The sequence below is a fragment of the Myotis brandtii genome, unplaced genomic scaffold (genome assembly GCF_000412655.1).
Source record: "Myotis brandtii unplaced genomic scaffold, ASM41265v1 scaffold82, whole genome shotgun sequence".
Lineage (NCBI taxonomy): Eukaryota > Metazoa > Chordata > Mammalia > Chiroptera > Vespertilionidae > Myotis > Myotis brandtii.
Genome location: NW_005371324.1, coordinates 5,607,584 through 5,625,182, shown reverse-complemented (window position 1 = coordinate 5,625,182; position 17,599 = coordinate 5,607,584). Strand labels below are relative to the sequence as shown.

General features: G+C 38.7%; 1 protein-coding gene and 1 long non-coding RNA gene across 2 annotated transcripts in view; one reads left to right on the top strand and one right to left on the bottom strand.

The window, feature by feature from the left end:
- NAV3 (neuron navigator 3) overlaps positions 1-17,599 on the bottom strand; it is an 832,279-nt gene that overhangs the window by 602,961 nt on the left and 211,719 nt on the right. The gene's annotated exons all lie outside the window — the stretch shown is intronic.
- The window catches only part of LOC102249807, a 29,596-nt gene that overhangs the window by 3,088 nt on the left and 8,909 nt on the right, over positions 1-17,599 (top strand). Inside the window, exons 2-3 of the long non-coding RNA XR_314600.1 lie at positions 10,044-10,109; positions 10,233-10,336. This is a non-coding gene — a long non-coding RNA (uncharacterized LOC102249807). The remainder of the gene's footprint in view (positions 1-10,043; positions 10,110-10,232; positions 10,337-17,599) is intronic.

Genomic DNA, 17,599 nt, shown 5'->3' with positions numbered 1-17,599 from the left:
TTTTTATAGCATAATTTAAAGTGAGAAAAGACCATGGGAAAGTAATCAAGAAGAATGATAGCTCTTCAGCTTAGTACTGAAGAAAGAAAAAGACACATAGCCAGGCTTATGACAGTTTCCTTGACCAGAAATTGGAGCATCAAAGGGTGTGTGTAGGGGGTATGGGCTGGTCAGGAGGGATGTTACGGTTTTACTTTCGTGCTTCTGTTTGGTTTAATTGGTTATCAGCCCAAACATGCACTTTCAATTTGCCACAAGTGTTGTCACTTGCTATTGTCTTACAACTAACCACTCCACACATCTCTATATATAAAAGCCTAATATGCAAATTGTCCCCTCAGGAGTTCAACCGGGAGACTGGGAGTTCGATTGTTCACTATGATGTGCACTGACCACCAGAGGGTGGTGCAGAATGAAAGAAGGCCCCAGCCAGTAGCTGGGGAAAGGAGGCCCCAGCAGGCAGCTGGCAGCTGACAGCCGGTGGAAGGAAGGCCCCGGCCAGCAGCCAAAAGGCAGGCCCCGGCCAGCAGCCAGAAGGCCCCCATCAGCCCTGATCACAGGCCAGGCTAGGGACCCTACCCGTGCACAAATTCCGTGCACCAGCCCTCTAGTGTATAATAATTACCTATTCCCTAAACATTATTAATGCATTTGATATTGCAACCTGACTCAGAAAAGTACAAAAGAGAAAAAAATTTTGAATATAGGTAATGGTTTGGGTTTATTTGGGGAACAAGAGTAGATTATGTTAATTTTTGAATGGATTTAGATCTATCATGAAGAATAAAGTCATAGCATTCCTTATTAAATGGTACACTTTTAACTTTGACAATCAAGTTATAGAAAGCAGCTAGCATGATACAATTTTAAAACAAAACCAAGTAAGCAAAGAACAACCCCAAACAGGCAACTCTGTTGTTGTTTTTTCCCACTCTGGATGAAAATATTGGTTTCAATGGACAGCATATCTTAGTGCCTTACATTGTAAACAGAAAATCCTGTAGAAATATTTTCCTTCTTCTGCATTAAAATATAAATATGTATCCCATTTACATAAATGATTTCACCATTAGTTCACATAGTAGACTACCATGTTAGATTAACAAAAAAAATACTAGTAGCTATATTAGTTTAAGGTACTATGTATATTTTCTTTTGATGGCTTTTATAGCATCAATTTCTTACTCAGTTTGCTCAGCAAAGGTACAGAAATCTTTAGCATCTCAATAAAGATAGTTATTGTTCTTCCAGGATCTAAAAAAATTTAGTGAGACCAAAGGAAGGAATAGGAATTCTATCTGATTTAAACTCCACTTCAAAGGTAAACCTACAGAAAGAAGAGTTTGTATGGCTTCTGTGGGTAGTGGGAAGTTATTCAACCTGATGCACCACCCCTTTTAAATAGCCTACAGATTATAACAATAGCGTACACATATAGCATTTTCTATCTGCCATGCTCTGTGCTAAGTATTATCTCATTACCTTCTTACCAAAACCGGTGAATTTGAGACTTTCATTCTACCCATTTTACAGGTGAGGCTACTGAGGCAAATGAAAGTGAAATAACCTACCAAAGGTCATATAGGTAGTAAATGGTGGGAGCAGGCCCATTGATTCTGAGTTAAAAGTGGGCTGTTACCCACTTTGCTCTCCTTCCTAGAGACACTTCCCGGTCTCCCTTGCATCTAGTTGTGACCATATGACACATTTCTGGCTACTGGAATCTAGGCAGAACTGATGTGTGCCACTACTCTCAAAAGAAATGGAAGTATGTTCACGTGACCATTTCTCTTCCTGTTACCTGGGGTGTATATATGATGGTGAGAGCTAGAGCGGTCATCCTGGACCATGACATGAAAGTTTGCATACTGAGAAGAACATAGCAATAAGAATGGAGGAGCCTGAGTCCCTGGATGGCTGTGTGAGCAGAGATACACCAGCCCTGACTACGCTTAAACTGCCACATAAGTATTAAACACGCACATGTGAACACACACACACACACTCCAAAACACTTCTCTCTGATTTAAGCTATGTTATCATGGGTGTGGAGAATTATTTTTAACAGCAATTTAGACTGTACCATAACTGATACCCACCTTACTGCATGTGGCATCTCTAAGAGTATCCCAGTGACTGTCTTGTTCAGGATTTGAGTCTGCTCTACTCCCACTAAGCCCCCACTTCCAGAAAGTTTAACTATATTCCTCTTTCCCAGTTTTGCGTAGATAAGTCTGTTGGCATGACTGAGCCTAGAATCTGATCTGGCCTGATATTCTGTCTCACTATTCTGGAGACCCCTGGACCACACTGGCTGGCTCTGCCCTGGAACCACTCAGCGATGTCTCAGGCTGAACAGGGCTATGAAGCTCTGACATCCTACATCAGGGGAAGCAGATTGTCTCATTTCCTAAATATGATGCCACATATTTGCCCAAGTTCTCCTTCCACTGGAGCTCTTTCCTTAGAACACATGTTAATTAAAATTTATAACCACAGAAGTTAATTGCTGCATTAAGAGGAGGTTGACCCCCAGCAGTTTCATGTTTAATATTGGTGGCTTATTGGTGGCTTCATCATTTGATTTTAACTTCAGTGACAACACATTTTTGTGTTAACTTAGTGACTGTTGTTTTGAAATTGCATATTCTAGGACAAAGAGGATAGATAGTAAGAGATAGAGGGAGGTAGAGAGGGTAGAAAGAGAGGGAGGAACAGCAGGAGGAACCCAGGGAAGAGAAAGAAGAGAGGGAGAAAAAGAAAAGGGAGAAGAGAAAAGAGAACAAGGAGCCAGAGAGAACTTGTTAAGAGGATGGTGAGATGGTGGATAGGGCATAAAAGAACTGGAGAAATGAGAGCTCTCAGTTCAAGGCTCTCTGTAGCTCTTAGGTCTAGAAAATAACAAGAAGTAGAAGATGTATTAAGAGTGTAAGTTAACTGTTAAATAAATCTACACTTGTACACTTTAAGCATCCTACCAACTTAACATTGGGAGTAGTCCAGTTGTGTGGACCTCATAGAAAATGGCTAAAAAGAGTATCATGCTTTGGTTTGGCAATATTTTTTTTTAAAAAATCACTTCTACGTTTTACATGAGTCCAGGAATCACTAAAATTTTTCAACAGATATTTAATAATTGTACAACAACTGAAACTTCAAAACACATGAAATTTTACTAATATTTTTACAGTGTTAGAGTTGGAGAATTAAAATACAGAGAAACACTTATAATACCAAATGATATTTGGGGGAAATACTAAGATTTTTACTAAATGTTGAGATATCTTCTGATATTAGAAAAATACTTATGGAATTATAGCAAAGTTCAATATAAAATAGGATAAAATATAAAAATACCAAGGCCAAGAAAAATCACTTAATTCTTAGTTACAGTCAACCAAGCACAGGTTTCTAAAGTTTCTAAAGCATTAATGAAAAATTCATTAATCATTAATTATATTTGTGCAGCGATATAATTTCATAGCCCCATCCAAAACACCAAGCTGGCAATGAACCTGAGAAAGAATTAATAATAAATCTAAATTTTAAAATATAGCATTTTTAAAACCATGTTAGGCTTTAAAATATTCTGCTATTACTTAAAGTATTCTAAGTTCCTGCCCTCTACTATGAATGGTCATGGATCAGTGACTGTTTAAAACATACACAAATCCGTTTGCTCTAAGATTCTACAATACCACTCACTGATGCGTGTAGAGGGTAGACTATGTTTGCTTAGCACTGCATTTCCCTTTTTTCTTGTATCTTGCCACCAGGGCTTAGTGCCCAGAACTGCTTCACAAGTGCTACATCAAATCGTATTATTACAGTATAGGAAGGATAACATGACACTCAGCTGCTAATAAGGAATAAGTGCTTAAAATAAATAGGAGTATGGAGTTTCCTCAAAAAATTAAAAATGGAACTCCCATTTACCCAGTAATCCCACTTCTAGAAATATATCCCAAGGAATCAGAAACACCAGTCAGAAAACACACTCATTGATAAAAAGAACAAACTGATGGCTTCCATATGGGAGGGGCATTGGGGGCTGGGGAAAAAGTTGAAGGAATTAAGAAGTACAAATTTCCAGTTATAAAAACAGTCATAGGGATGTAAAACACCACAGAGGGAATATAGCCAGGAATACTGTAATAACTATGTACGGTACCAGTGGTGCTAGGCTTACCTGGGTGATCACTTCATGAGTTATATCAATGTCTAATCAGTATGTTGTATACCTGAAACTAATACAATATTATATGTCAACTATAATTGAAAAATATGTTCTAGTTCAGACTGTCAAACTTCAGTGGGAAGGCAGGGGAGGGGTGGGAGGTGGGGGTAAGAGATCAACCAAAGGACTTGTATGCATGCATATACGCATAACCAATGGACACAGACTAGCGGGGTGAGGGCATGTGCTGGGGGGTGGGGGTCGCCGGGAGAGGTCAATGGGGGGAAAAGGGAGACATATGTAATGCTATATGTAATATTTTAAATAATAAAGAATTTTTAAAAGAAGAAAAAAGAAAAAGAAAAATAGAAATAAAAGAATACACAGATTCTCAGATGGTACAATTTGGGTGCTGGAAATTTTGTGTTTTTTTCATTATTTTTTTCCCATCACCATTAATTCTCCCCTATAACCTCTTCCACCCCCACCCATTCCCTGAAATTTGTATTTGCCTATTGCACTGCCAACATTATTCAAGAATGACTATCCATGCAAAGGAAGGCTGGTCTCCCAAGAACATGGTTTGTACTAAGAAAAGACTTTTAAAATTATGCAGCCAGTTGCTTCATGCATTTAAATAAATTTCCCATAATCAAAGTGATCCTTTTCCACACCTGGGTCTATACTGCCTTCAGATACTCTGAAAATTTGTGCAGATGAGGGCCAACTGTACCAAGAATGCTTCTCACATGCTTCTGGGAGATAAAGCCAGTCATGCATAGTTGAAATCATGTGAATTTCTGCTAAGAATCCAAGTAAAAAAATATATCTTAGCTACTTTGAAGCAAATAAAAAATTGAATGTCTGCATAGAATGATCACTTCAAAAGACTTTAGCAGCACCTGGAGAATCCCCTGAGTCATGTTACCTGAGGATCTGTCCTGGAAATTTTATTTGTAAGAAAAATATGTTTGCATTGCCCATGGTATGGAAAAGGACCTTGCATGAATGAAACTGACACAGGCTTGGGCTGGGGGTAGAAACTTGAAGGGGCCAGCGGGGGAAAGGGGAAGCAGGTGGAAGTCCATTTCTCTCCTTCCTTACATTCTGAGTTAAACCATTCTGAGCTCCTGCTCAGTTTTCCCTCCACTGCTTCTTTTGGAGTGTGAGGTTTGATCAAATAACTGAACTAATAGACCACATTCCACTTGCTAAGACCACATTTTACTTGCTAAGACCATTTATACTTCCCCTCTGGACCTTCCTAGGATCTGGACCCTCCCAGAGAATTCTTCACCCAGAAAAAGTCCACCAAGACTCCTTTAAAATCTCTGACTCCCCATCCCTGGGTGCCAGTGCCATTTTAGGGCTCAGCCCATCTGGTATCCAGATGACCTAATACATTTATGATCCCTTACCACTTTGGCCTCGTGCATTCCTCTGGCGACCCTAACAGGAGGAAGAGGGAATAGTACAAAGGAAGGGGGGATTACAGAGGGGTAACCTCCCCTGCTTTTTCAATTTTCCCCCCACATCCCATCCTACATAAAATAGTCAAGTTGTGTCTAAACAAGCACATTCTAAGTTTTAACCACAGTGTAGTGTCAATGTACATAGCAGTTAATGTGTTTGGGAGCTGAATCTCCCCAAATGAGTAAGAGAACCACAATGGCTTCACTTACCCAATCTGACCATCCAATGACAACCCAACAGATTTCAAATGGACACTCTGCACATGAGCTTGCCAAGGGCATTTCAGAAGAGCAACCTTAGTCTCCACTGGAGACTGTATTGGACACCCCACCGACGGGTGGTCCAATTTTGTTTAAATAAAGTATTAGTACATGAAAGTAGTAAGTATAGTTTTTGTGAATATGCATATGTGCCGCAGAGGGAACTGTTATTTCTGAAAAGTGGGACTAGGGATTTTTTTTTTCTTTTCAATTTTTATAGAACTTTTCAAAGGATAAAGAAGTGAAGTAAACACAATAAACTTCTGGTACCTGAAACTTTTCATGGCCAATATAGTTGCATCAAGACCCCTCCTCATTTCCCACCCAAAATTATTTTGAAGCAAATGCCTTCATATATCATTTCATTACAAATGCTTTTCATTAATTTTTTGTTGTCTAGATTTTCCAAAGTTTTCTAGCATGACTATAGATCTTTTAGATTAGAAACAAACAAAAAATGCCATCAAATATAAACATGGAATCCAAGGCAAGACCAAGAGCCCATTAATGGCTAAATAGTATCTGTAAACCAATATTAATAAAAATAATAGATCATGATTATAATACTTACTGACTTGGCATTGGAGACCTCTTACTAACATTTCCTATTTCAATTATCTTTTTACTTCAATGTTTTCACAGTTTGGGAAGATGTGTAGACCTTTAAAATATTGGTAAACAACATATGAAATACAGGTGGATATTCAAAGCAAAGATACTATCTGTAAACCAATATTAATAAAAATAATAGATCATGATTATAATACTTACTGACTTGGCATTGGAGACCTCTTACTAACATTTCCTATTTCAATTATCTTTTTACTTCAATGTTTTCACAGTTTGGGAAGATGTGTAGACCTTTAAAATGTTGGTAAACAACATATGAAATACAGGTGGATATTCACAGCAAAGATACTGATTTCTTCCTCAATACCTGAATGTGCATTTTCCTTCTGCCCTCTCTGCTTTGCATTACCAGGCATGTTTGAGCATCTATTTTTAAGTCCCTTGAGTAATTCAAAAAGAATTCTAATGTTGGAGCCATGATCTAAGGTATTTATATATTTAAAACCTAATTATAGGCCCATGTTTCTCAATGGTTAGAACAGCAGCCCACACAATGGAGGGTTTCAGGCTTGACTCCCAGCCCTGGTTGGGGTGCATTCAGGAGATAACCAATTGATGTGTCTCTCTCATATCAATGTTTCTCCTCTCTCTCTCTCTCCCCTTCCTACCCTCCCTCTTTATCTCCCTCTCTTCTTCTCTCTAAAAATCAATGGGAAAAATATACTTGCATGAGGATTAACAAACAAACAAGTAAACAGCTAATGAGAATTATTTAAAATTCACTGTGTAGTTTCAAAATGTATGTTTTATTCAAAAGTGCTATTTGGGAACTGAAGAACAGCATACATTATTTTTTTAAAGGTATACTGCCAGGGCCCCTTTAAGAATCAGGTTAAATTGGAGATCTCAAGTAGAAATCCAACACTGGCTACCTGTATAGGGAAATGAAGGATGCTCTACAATAAGGAGGCTCCTAGAGAGGCCCTCCATTACGGATACATCTTTGAAGAGATGTACATGTGTTGTACTCAATCCTATTCTTCCAATTGGGCCAAGCTGTGCTAGGGGTCCAGTACAGAGTACAGCAAACTGCGTTCTTATAAGAGTGGTAAGGGAGGACTAAGAAAGATGCTAAGAATGAAAATGAACATATTCTTCCCCAAAAGTTGTCAGCTGACAGCAAAAATCTAACCTCTAAGTTTAATGCAGTCCATGCATAGCAAATCACATCCTCTTCTCCATAGATAATCAAAGCTCCCACCTGAAGAAAGGTTTGAAGATGGGGGAATGGAAATCTTGACAGGAGAAAAGGTGTGATCCTTCCCATTTAATTCATTTCCATCTAGGCTGCTTCACCACAGAACATGGCAGCTTCACAGAAAAGTCAACCTCAGGAGATGACCAAAGATGCTTCCTAACTTTATTCTGAGTGAAATTAAGTACTCACGGAAATCCTACATGCCTTTAAAATCATCTCCTCTGCCCTCCTGCTTTAGGCCTACTAAAACCATCTAAAAGCGAGGTTGCTCATATTTCTAATTAAACCAAAAGGAATCACTGATGATATACATAAATAACCCTCTCTGGGAAGACATGTCTTGTCATTTGTTTCCCTGATTGCGAAAATGTGTCACAGCCATGCTCCCTGCTGAACCAGACCATGAAATGAGCATCTTACTTGCAACGTTGCTTTTACATCTGGTTGCTGTCAGCCTCACAGGCTCAGCCACTGATCATCATTCCAAGGTGGATCTGATTGATCGTTACCAGGCACACACAACAGGCAGGGTCTGCCACCACCATCACACGTCAGCCAGGGACAATAGGAGAAGCACATGTCCATAGCATTACACTCATGAAGGGCATTCAGCCAGTGATCCCAGACCCGTGATATCGCAACCTGAATTCACATCACATAAAACCATTAAGAAGACCAGTCCTTACAGCTCTTATGCAAATCAGCAAAGAAGTCAGACAGTGGGCCGTGGAAACACCTGGCTTATTTTGAGCCAAACTAATTCTTAGGTGTCAAATGGACAAGAAAAAAATATATTACTTATTGAACACTCATACTACAAGAGAGCAAGAGGGCAAAATGATGTCTTAAATGAAATAACAAATCAATAAAACTCACTCCATTCTACTACAAATAAGAATCTCAGAGGATTGTTCCCTGATTCTGTAATAAAAAAGGTATATTGCTCTGTGCTAGCATTGCAATAATAGTTCATCTCCTATACTTGCCATTTCAGCGGAAGGCAAGGGATTCTTAACATTTAAAATGAGGTGACTCATATGATGCTTTGGTTGGCTATGTAAATAGTAGATACACTCATTTCAGTTAACACATCTCCATATTTTAACATTATTTATAACAGACACTATCAGATCCTGCTATTCCTTTGCAGATTTCATTATTCTTCAAATATAAAGTCCGATTTTTAAAAAATCTACATTCAAAGAGCATTACAATCATAAAATTTCTAGGATATCCTAACAAACATACATAAAAGTAAAACATTCAGAATAATATGTATGACAGCCTGCACACACTAATTTTTTTTAATGAACTACTATCTTGGGCTAAAAAAAAAAAAATCACAACCCAAAGTTTATCTTTTCTAGGTCCAAGTACGTACAGACTGTTAGAGGCAAGTTTTACTATGAAGATCAATGCTTTGAGGGTGGGCATTGGGTAGCCTTTCCCCAAGAATACATGGGTCCCCTGACAGGAATTTTAATGTTCTAATCCTGGATGACCCCACACATCACATGAGGTACAGTGACAGGCCATCCACCCTGATAACCAACACCAGAAAAAATGACGCTGCCTACATTCGCACATGCTGTTATTTCTCTCCTCTGTGAAAAACTGCATTTCTCTTTATTCAGTATCCTCAAAAACCACACCCATTTCTATTGTATGCCAGCAATTTGCTAATACAAAAACTTATCATGTATGTATTTGGTAAAGTTCTTAGGTACTAAGAGCTTTACAAATACTAACTCAACTCATCTTCATAAAAGGTAGACAATGTTATTATCCCCATTTTACAGATAAGGAAATTGAGACATAGAGCCTAGTATTTTCCCAAGTCACATGTCTATTAAGTGGCAAAGCTGAGATTAGAACCCAGGAATCTGAGTCCTCAAAATATAAATCTAAGGCTTTCTACTAATCATGCATAATATTGATGAAGTGAATCTATTTTATACATCTTTTAAAGAAATCTTAGTTTAGATTGATAAAATGATTCTAAAATTCACTTGAAGGTTAAATATATGTAAAGAATAAAGAAATTTCAGAAAAAAAGGTAATGCCTTTCCTTAGCAGTTATTTTTTAAAAAATGAAAATTTAGTATCAAAAGATGATCCTTCAATTCAAGCAAATCAGGGAGTGATGAGAATACCCAATAAGGTGTAGGGGACAAATGGCTAGTATTCAATCTTGGAAAACAATGTAAGATGTCTGTAAGTGTTTTATATAATATAAATCTTATTTTAGTTTATTATAATACATTACCTACAATTAAAGCACAATGTTCTATGTTCTGACTTCTAGATCCTGACAAACCACAGGAAGAGAAGAATCATACATCTGAAAAAAATTATAGCACCAAAAACACAGGTAAAGTTGAGATAGTATCTGTTTTATACACTCAAAACAATTTTGAAAAGTAACCACTGATTTCACAAATTCTCTGTAGGAATTCCTAATGCTCACTCATATCCGGTTCTCCTCTCCTTGCAGGCACAGACAGTCTGGTGGGCTAAGTGACTTCTTCCAGCCAATGAGTCAGAAAAGCTAAATCATAGTGTTGTGACTGAGAACGGGACAACTCCCTGATGGCGCTGGTAAATAACAGTGGGGCTCTGTCAGCTTTGGATCACCGCGTGGCTGCGTGGAGCAGAGCACACATCATCTTGGGGTGAATTTGTAACATGAGAAACATATACTTTTGTTTCATGGAGCTACAGAGATTTCAGGGTTGGTGATTTATTCCTGCAGCATAGGAATTAGCATAAATGCTAACATGGCAAATAACACAGGAAGGGAGCTGTATGAAAGAAAGATAGGTCATTTATAAATCCATATAATTCAAAAGAACATTAGATATGGTGAGTCAGAAACATAAAATTCAAATCAGGAATTATGGGTCCAATTTGGTAGGCTTAGAATTATGGATCAAATTTGGTAGGCTTAAATACTGAAGATGACTACAACAAATAGAGTTGATGATGAATTTAAAGATGGTTATTTTCAACATATGGATGACAAGTATATTGTTGATGAAGAGACTAAGACAAAGAGAAAAATATAATAATCCACCAAATATATGCAAAATTAGAGCTAAATAATAACCTGCATAATCAGTTGAAAACACTCAGTAAATACAAGTCAAAACTAGAAAAATAAAAACACAGAATGATGGAGCTGAATTGGACTAAAGAATCTTCTCAATAAAGATACACGCAAAGAAAAAAGAAAAAAGCATCAGGCCATAGACATTTCTCTGAAATAATACTTTATAGAAGATGAGAAATAAATAAAAAATATACCAAATATGACCTTGAAGTTCAAAATTTTAAACACTGAGTCAAATTGTATGTATAATGCAAGTTTGTCTAAAAATGAAGATATGTATAGAATTTATATGAAAGCAAGTTTAGTTTCTTTCCTTTTCCTTATTTATTTTGTCAAACGTTAAAGACTATAAAAGATAGTGAAATCTCAGGTGGCTTATAATAAATAACATGAACAAAAAAAGAGATTCTTTATGGAAAAAATAGTTGCAAAACTTAAGAGAACATAAAAAGATTGAGTGTTTGAATACGAAATCAAACATGTTTGCGTGAAAGAGCTTATGTATGTAAGACTGTCAGCTCTGTCAACATTTATGCTCAACTAAGAAAACTGAAGAAATTATCATGTATTTCTTTAGCTTTATTTAGTTTTCATGATGCTACAGAAAATATTTTTGCAACTGGCAAGGAATATCAGAGATCACCATCAGCAATAAGAAACACATGAATGAGACAAGTCTGATTGGTTTGGATTTATTGATAGACCTGATTATATTTTATTTCAGAAAGCTCTATCTGTTGCAGTAACGAGAAAATCATTCCTGTGTAAAAACTCTTATCAACAAATACTTCATTTAGTTATTAGTACTTTGCATATAGCTGACAAATAACAAAAATTACAAATGTAATAATTGCCTGGCACTTTCTTTAAATATTAGTGATGAGAATAGCAATAGTTTCCAGTACATCTAACCTTTCAGGCCTAGAGCACATGTTTGTTGTTTTAACTGTACAGAATGTTTATCTCTGCCAGAAGCCACCTTTACATTCTGTGATAGACATTTTAATCAATCAAAACCAGGTATCTTAGTAAGATACAGAAGAAATAGCAGGTAAGGCCCTCCCAAGTATTTAAAGGTAGTGAGTTAAGCCCAAAACAAAGACATATGAAAATATAAATAAAACACTGACATAATTGAAAACTCATATGGCTGTGTGGTAATATACATTTAAGTGCCAAAGTGGCAGTTAATTATTTTTAAATCACAAAAATCAGGAGGTCTTCAGGAGGTGTTGAAAAGATATATAAACACTTTTTATGTTGAAATATATTAGCAGTACTGATATAAAACTTAACGTAACACTTAAGAACAAAAGAATTGATCATGTAAAATATATCGCTTTGCCAGGCTCAAGCATGTTTATTGTCATGTCCTAGAGATCTTACTGTGTTGAAATGGTGGGTGAGCAACACTCAATTTATGGCCATCACAGTGGCTGGCACCACCAACCGGACAGTATTCCAGGTCAGACACCTACACATTAATCCTGAAAGTCCCCATTCCTAAACCACTATTCACTTAAACACAAGGCCCCACAGATCCAACCTCTTAAATTCCTCTTCAACCTGACCCTATAGCTCTGCGGCTTCCACCTGACCTTGAGCCTCCTCCATTCCTCAGTGGGATCACTGAGAACTTTTCAAATTGTTTACCTTCCCCTTCTATAATCCACTATTCACACAGAGAGTCAATCCTTGAAAACAGATTCCATGGTGGCAATTCCTTCTTCGGATGCCATTCACTGGATCCCTCTCAACCCCGAGAGCAAGTCCCAGGCCTGTGGTATAACTCACAGAGACCCCGAGGAATGGGGCTCACTGCAGCTCTCCACCACATCACTGACTGCCCAGACCCTACCTGAGCATCTCTGCTCCAAACACACTCAAATGGCGAATGCCAGGTTTCCCCCATCACACAGTGTTTTCCGTGCCTTTGTTTCTCTGGAAACTCTTTTCTACCCATTTTTACCTAATTTCTCCTCACGGTTCAAACCTCAATTATTACTTCCTCCAGATTCCTGACACCATCCTCTTATTCTTGGTCAGATGTTCCCCCCTAACCCAGCTCCCATAGCACCTGGATCATTGCACTATGACAGTACTTACCACACTACAGGGAATATGGACTGAATGTTTGTGAACCCGTCCCCCAAGTTTGTACACATATCAAAGCCCTAACCCTTAATGTGATGGTAAACACAAGGCCCCATGCTTCCACCTGACCTTGAGCCTCTTCCATTCCTTAGAGGGATCACTAAGAACTTTTCAAATCATTTGTTCACCTTACCCTTCTATAATCCACTATCCACACAGAAAGAATCACTCTAAAAACAGACGGTATATGCAGGCAGGGCCTTTGAAGGGTAATTAGTTTTAGACTAAGTCATGAGGGTGGATCACCCATGATGGGATTAGTGCCCTTATACAAAGATTGAAATATTTCTCTCCCCTCCTTCCCTCTCTCTCCATGAACCAAGAAAAGGCCATGGAGGTCATAACCAAGGAAGAGAGCATTATCCAAGAACATACGGGTAAACTGATCAGACACTTCCAGCCTCCAAAACAGAAACATTTGTTGTTTAAGCCACCCAGAATGTGGCATTTATTACAGAACCTTGAACTAAGACAAGACTGTAATCTCCTGCACTTGTCTGAATCCATAGCTGGAAAGCACCCTCCATAGGCAGAGTGCACTCGGGTTCAAAACAATATCCTTAGCACAGACATGGTTTCTGACACAACAATGTATAGTCAGCAACGAGGCTCTCAGAAAACAGCAAGCTGATGTGACATGAATGTGACACATTAATTAAAGTTTTCACAGAACCTTCATTTAGTGATAATATATAAACTTGCTCTTTGGTGTTTCTTACATATTGAAAACAGTATTATCCTAGAATAAGGTTACTAAGCATAACACTTGGGGAGTAAAGAAAAATGATAACAGAAAGGTTTTATAGAAGAGAGATAACTGCTATTTATGTAATTTCAATGAAAAAAAATAAATTCAAAATCATCGTTCCTTTTCTTAAAAAGGCATTGTAGCTTTCCAATTCCACCACATTTATCCCACTTTTGCCCATTGAGTAGTAGGCAAGGCAGATCATAAGGATAAGAAAGAATCCTATATAATAAAAGGGTAATATGCAAATCAACCAAACAGTGGAAAGACAGTCGCTATGATGTGCACTGACTACCAGGGGGCAGATGCTCAATGCAGGAGCTGCCCCCTGGTGGTCAATGCACTCAGCCAGAAGCTGGGCTCATGGCTGGCGAGCACAGCGGCAGTGGCAGGAGCCTCTCCTGCATCCGAGGCAGCGCTAAGGATTCTGACTGATGGCTTAGGTCCGCTCCCCTTTGGGGAGCCATCAGTCAGACATCTGAGGGCTCCCAGACTGTGAAAGGGCGCAGGCCGGGCTGAGGTACCCCTCTCCCCCACCAAGTGCACAAATTTTGTGCACCAGGCCTCTAGTTAATCTACATCAATCATGGTTATTCTATTTCCTCTGTTGGCAATTATTTTAGAGATGGAGCTATGATCCAAATCTGGCCAATGAGATGGGAAGCTTAAGGGAAGTTTAAGAGAGTCACAGGAAGTGACTGCTGAATATTAATGAGGAACAATCATCCCAAAGGCCAATGTAATCATTTTGTTACTGCACAAGAAGCGAGCAGGGTGATGTGTAGTAACATTCTAAGCTCTGACAGAACAATTACAGCATCTTATAAAAGGTGTAGAAGTTCTGTTCACTTTCAATAAGTTGTACATACCCCTCTTGGGAAACTATGTTCCATGAATGTTCTCACATTTCTGCACAGTCAGGACTTGCTGAGTGAAAATTAATGGAAACTGGCCAGGTTAAAGGATGATTGAATGATAACTACCTCTTCAAAGTTAAAGATAGTGAATTTTTTCAGAGAGACTTAAGGGCTTATCTCCCTCCATGATATTTGCTTACATTTTGAGGGTAATAAATATCTAGAGACTTTTCCTTCCCCTCCCTAGGCAGATTTATCTCTCCTTAGGGGTAGAAGGACAGATATACATGCTTCCCTATATAAGCTTGGAGTTCCATAATTTGGGGGTTCCCATTCTTTGAGGGCATTCCTTTATGCACAGATATATCAAGTCCAAGTCGCACTGCCCCATGGGGCCTTAGTGCTCTAAGATGCTCTGAGAGTAAATGTCTGGTCTGTGATCCAAGGTCTCATGTGTCTGTTAGTGTATATATGCACACACTACCATATTGGCTATATGCAAATACTGCACCATCTCTATATATATAAAGGCAGCTGCCATAACGACCTAACAACAGGTCGTTATGACGCCCACTGTGGCCAGCAAACCGGCCCAATCAGGGGGTAGGGCCAATGGCCAACCTCATGGCCCCTCCCCTCTGCCGGCCTGGCCCTGATCAGACTCTCCCATCCTGATTAAGAGCGGGGCCTGCTGGCCAAACACCCCTTCCTTTCCCCACCCCGAGCCAGCTGCACCCCCATCACAATAGGCCCGCAGTCCCTCCCCCTGGCCGGCCCACCTCCTCATCGCATCACCCCACCACAATAGGGGACGGGGCTGGCCAGCCAATCTCCTGAAGCCCCTCCTCGCACCTGACCCCACCCCAGATCGGCCCCCACCCCAATCAGGGGCAGAGCCAGCCAGCCAACCACCCATGGCCCCTCTGCCAGGCCGCTGGCCCCTGATAGGCACCCCCCACCCACCACATTCGGGGGTGGGGCCAGCTGGCCCACCACCCACAGCCCCTCCCCATGGCCGGCCCTGCTCCCAATTGGCCTCCCAACCCCAATCGGGGGTGGGGCCCGCCGGCCAATCACCTGCAGCCCCTTCCCCCAGCCGGCCTGGCCCTGACTGGGGGCCCTGATTGGGCCCCAATCTGGGCGGGCTGGTCAGCCAACCTCCTGCCATCTCCTCCTCCCAACAGGCCAGCCCTGATCTGCCCTGATTGGAGCCAGGCCAGCCAGACCTCACCCGTGCACGAATTTGTGCACTGGGCCTCTAGTCTTATATAAGGGACTTGAGTATCAGAAGATTTTGGTATACATAGGGTGTTCTGGAAGATATCCCCCATAGATACTGAGGGACAATTGAATATCACATTTTCTTTAGCCATTCATCCATTGGTGGACATTTAGGTGACTTCTACCTCTTGGCGATCATAAATAATGCTGCAATAAACATGAGTGTGCAAATATCTCTTTGAGATCCTGTTTCAATTTTAAATATCCAATAAATCTTGAGTGTATGGATACCAATTTAGTAATGTATTGTTGAGTCACCAGAAATTTGAATAAGTATCTATGTTTTAGTTGAAAATATCATGCATTTTGTGGCACATACATGTATTGAATATTGCCATAACAGGATTTTTTTTTTTATATCATGCAGTGAACTAGGTCATAGTGTGCCTTATTTTTCCTACCAATAATCTTCCAGTTTCTAGTTAAACAAATATAAAGATAAGATTTTACCAGCCTCCTCTTTATAGCTGACTGGACTAAAAAGACCTTTTGGCTTATAGTAAACATTATATCGAGCATCATAATGTTTTTCAATCTATATTAAACCTTACAACCTCACCTTAAATAAACATGTATTAAATTCTAAAATGCAGATTTATACGCAAAATCAATCTCTCCTCCTTCTCTTCCTCTTCCTCCCTTTCTTCTCCTTCACCATCTCCCTCTCTCTGTCACTGCTCCTCCTTCCCTGTACTCATGTGTATCTATACTGATGTTGAGAAATATTAAATATACTTTTGAGTCTATATATTCACTATGAAAACATTTTGTGATACTTTACTGCTATAATCAAGAGCCTAGAAATTATATATTTAACACGTGAATTAAAAATACTTAGAGTAGCATGTGCAACTTTCTCAAAATGTTTACATATATCTGCTTTAAACCTTCTCTGAGTAGAATATCAAGCTTGGAGCCCCTATTATTGGTTAAATTCACCTTTCATATATAATATTACTAACAAGTGTTACTATCATGAGTTTAAAAACAAAATTTAAAAAAACCTTAAGAATGTTTTTGCCTATGTAATAAATATGTGATAAATGCCAAATTATCTCTAAGTGAGAATCTGTTATGTGTGCATTTAATAACATTTGCTGTAAATTATGGAGTTGTGAACACTCAAAATATATAACAAAATATCACATATTTTGGTGAAATAATTCTGAGGCCTTCCCTCTATATTCTTGCCATATAACCTTTAAGGGATTTTATGCCTCATTATAAAAAATGAAAAGAAAACAATTTTCTTACATTAGCATAGGCCAGATTCTTAGTATAGCGATAGAAAGTATAGCTATAGAAAAGAAGTAAATTTTGTATCTTTGGGCATGACTATTTTTGTTCAACTAAATTATTAAGATAAAAGAAAAACAGAATCTAGTTATCTTGATGAATAGATTCACAAAAACTAATCAAATTTTCCTTTTTGCCAACAGAATCAGACATGTGATTGTATTAAGAGAATTACCCTGAGGTTTCATGTACACATTTCAGGTAAAATGACTTACACGTAATATAAGCCATTATATTTAATAACCATATCTATACACACATACAATGGACTTCATGAATATACATTAAAAAGTATACTTTTTTTACCTTTACCAAAATGCCATTGAATAGCTCAGATTCATAACATTCAAAACTATCAAATACCACTAGCAGAAATAGTAACTTAAAGCAACTAAGGACATAAAAACATATCAGTG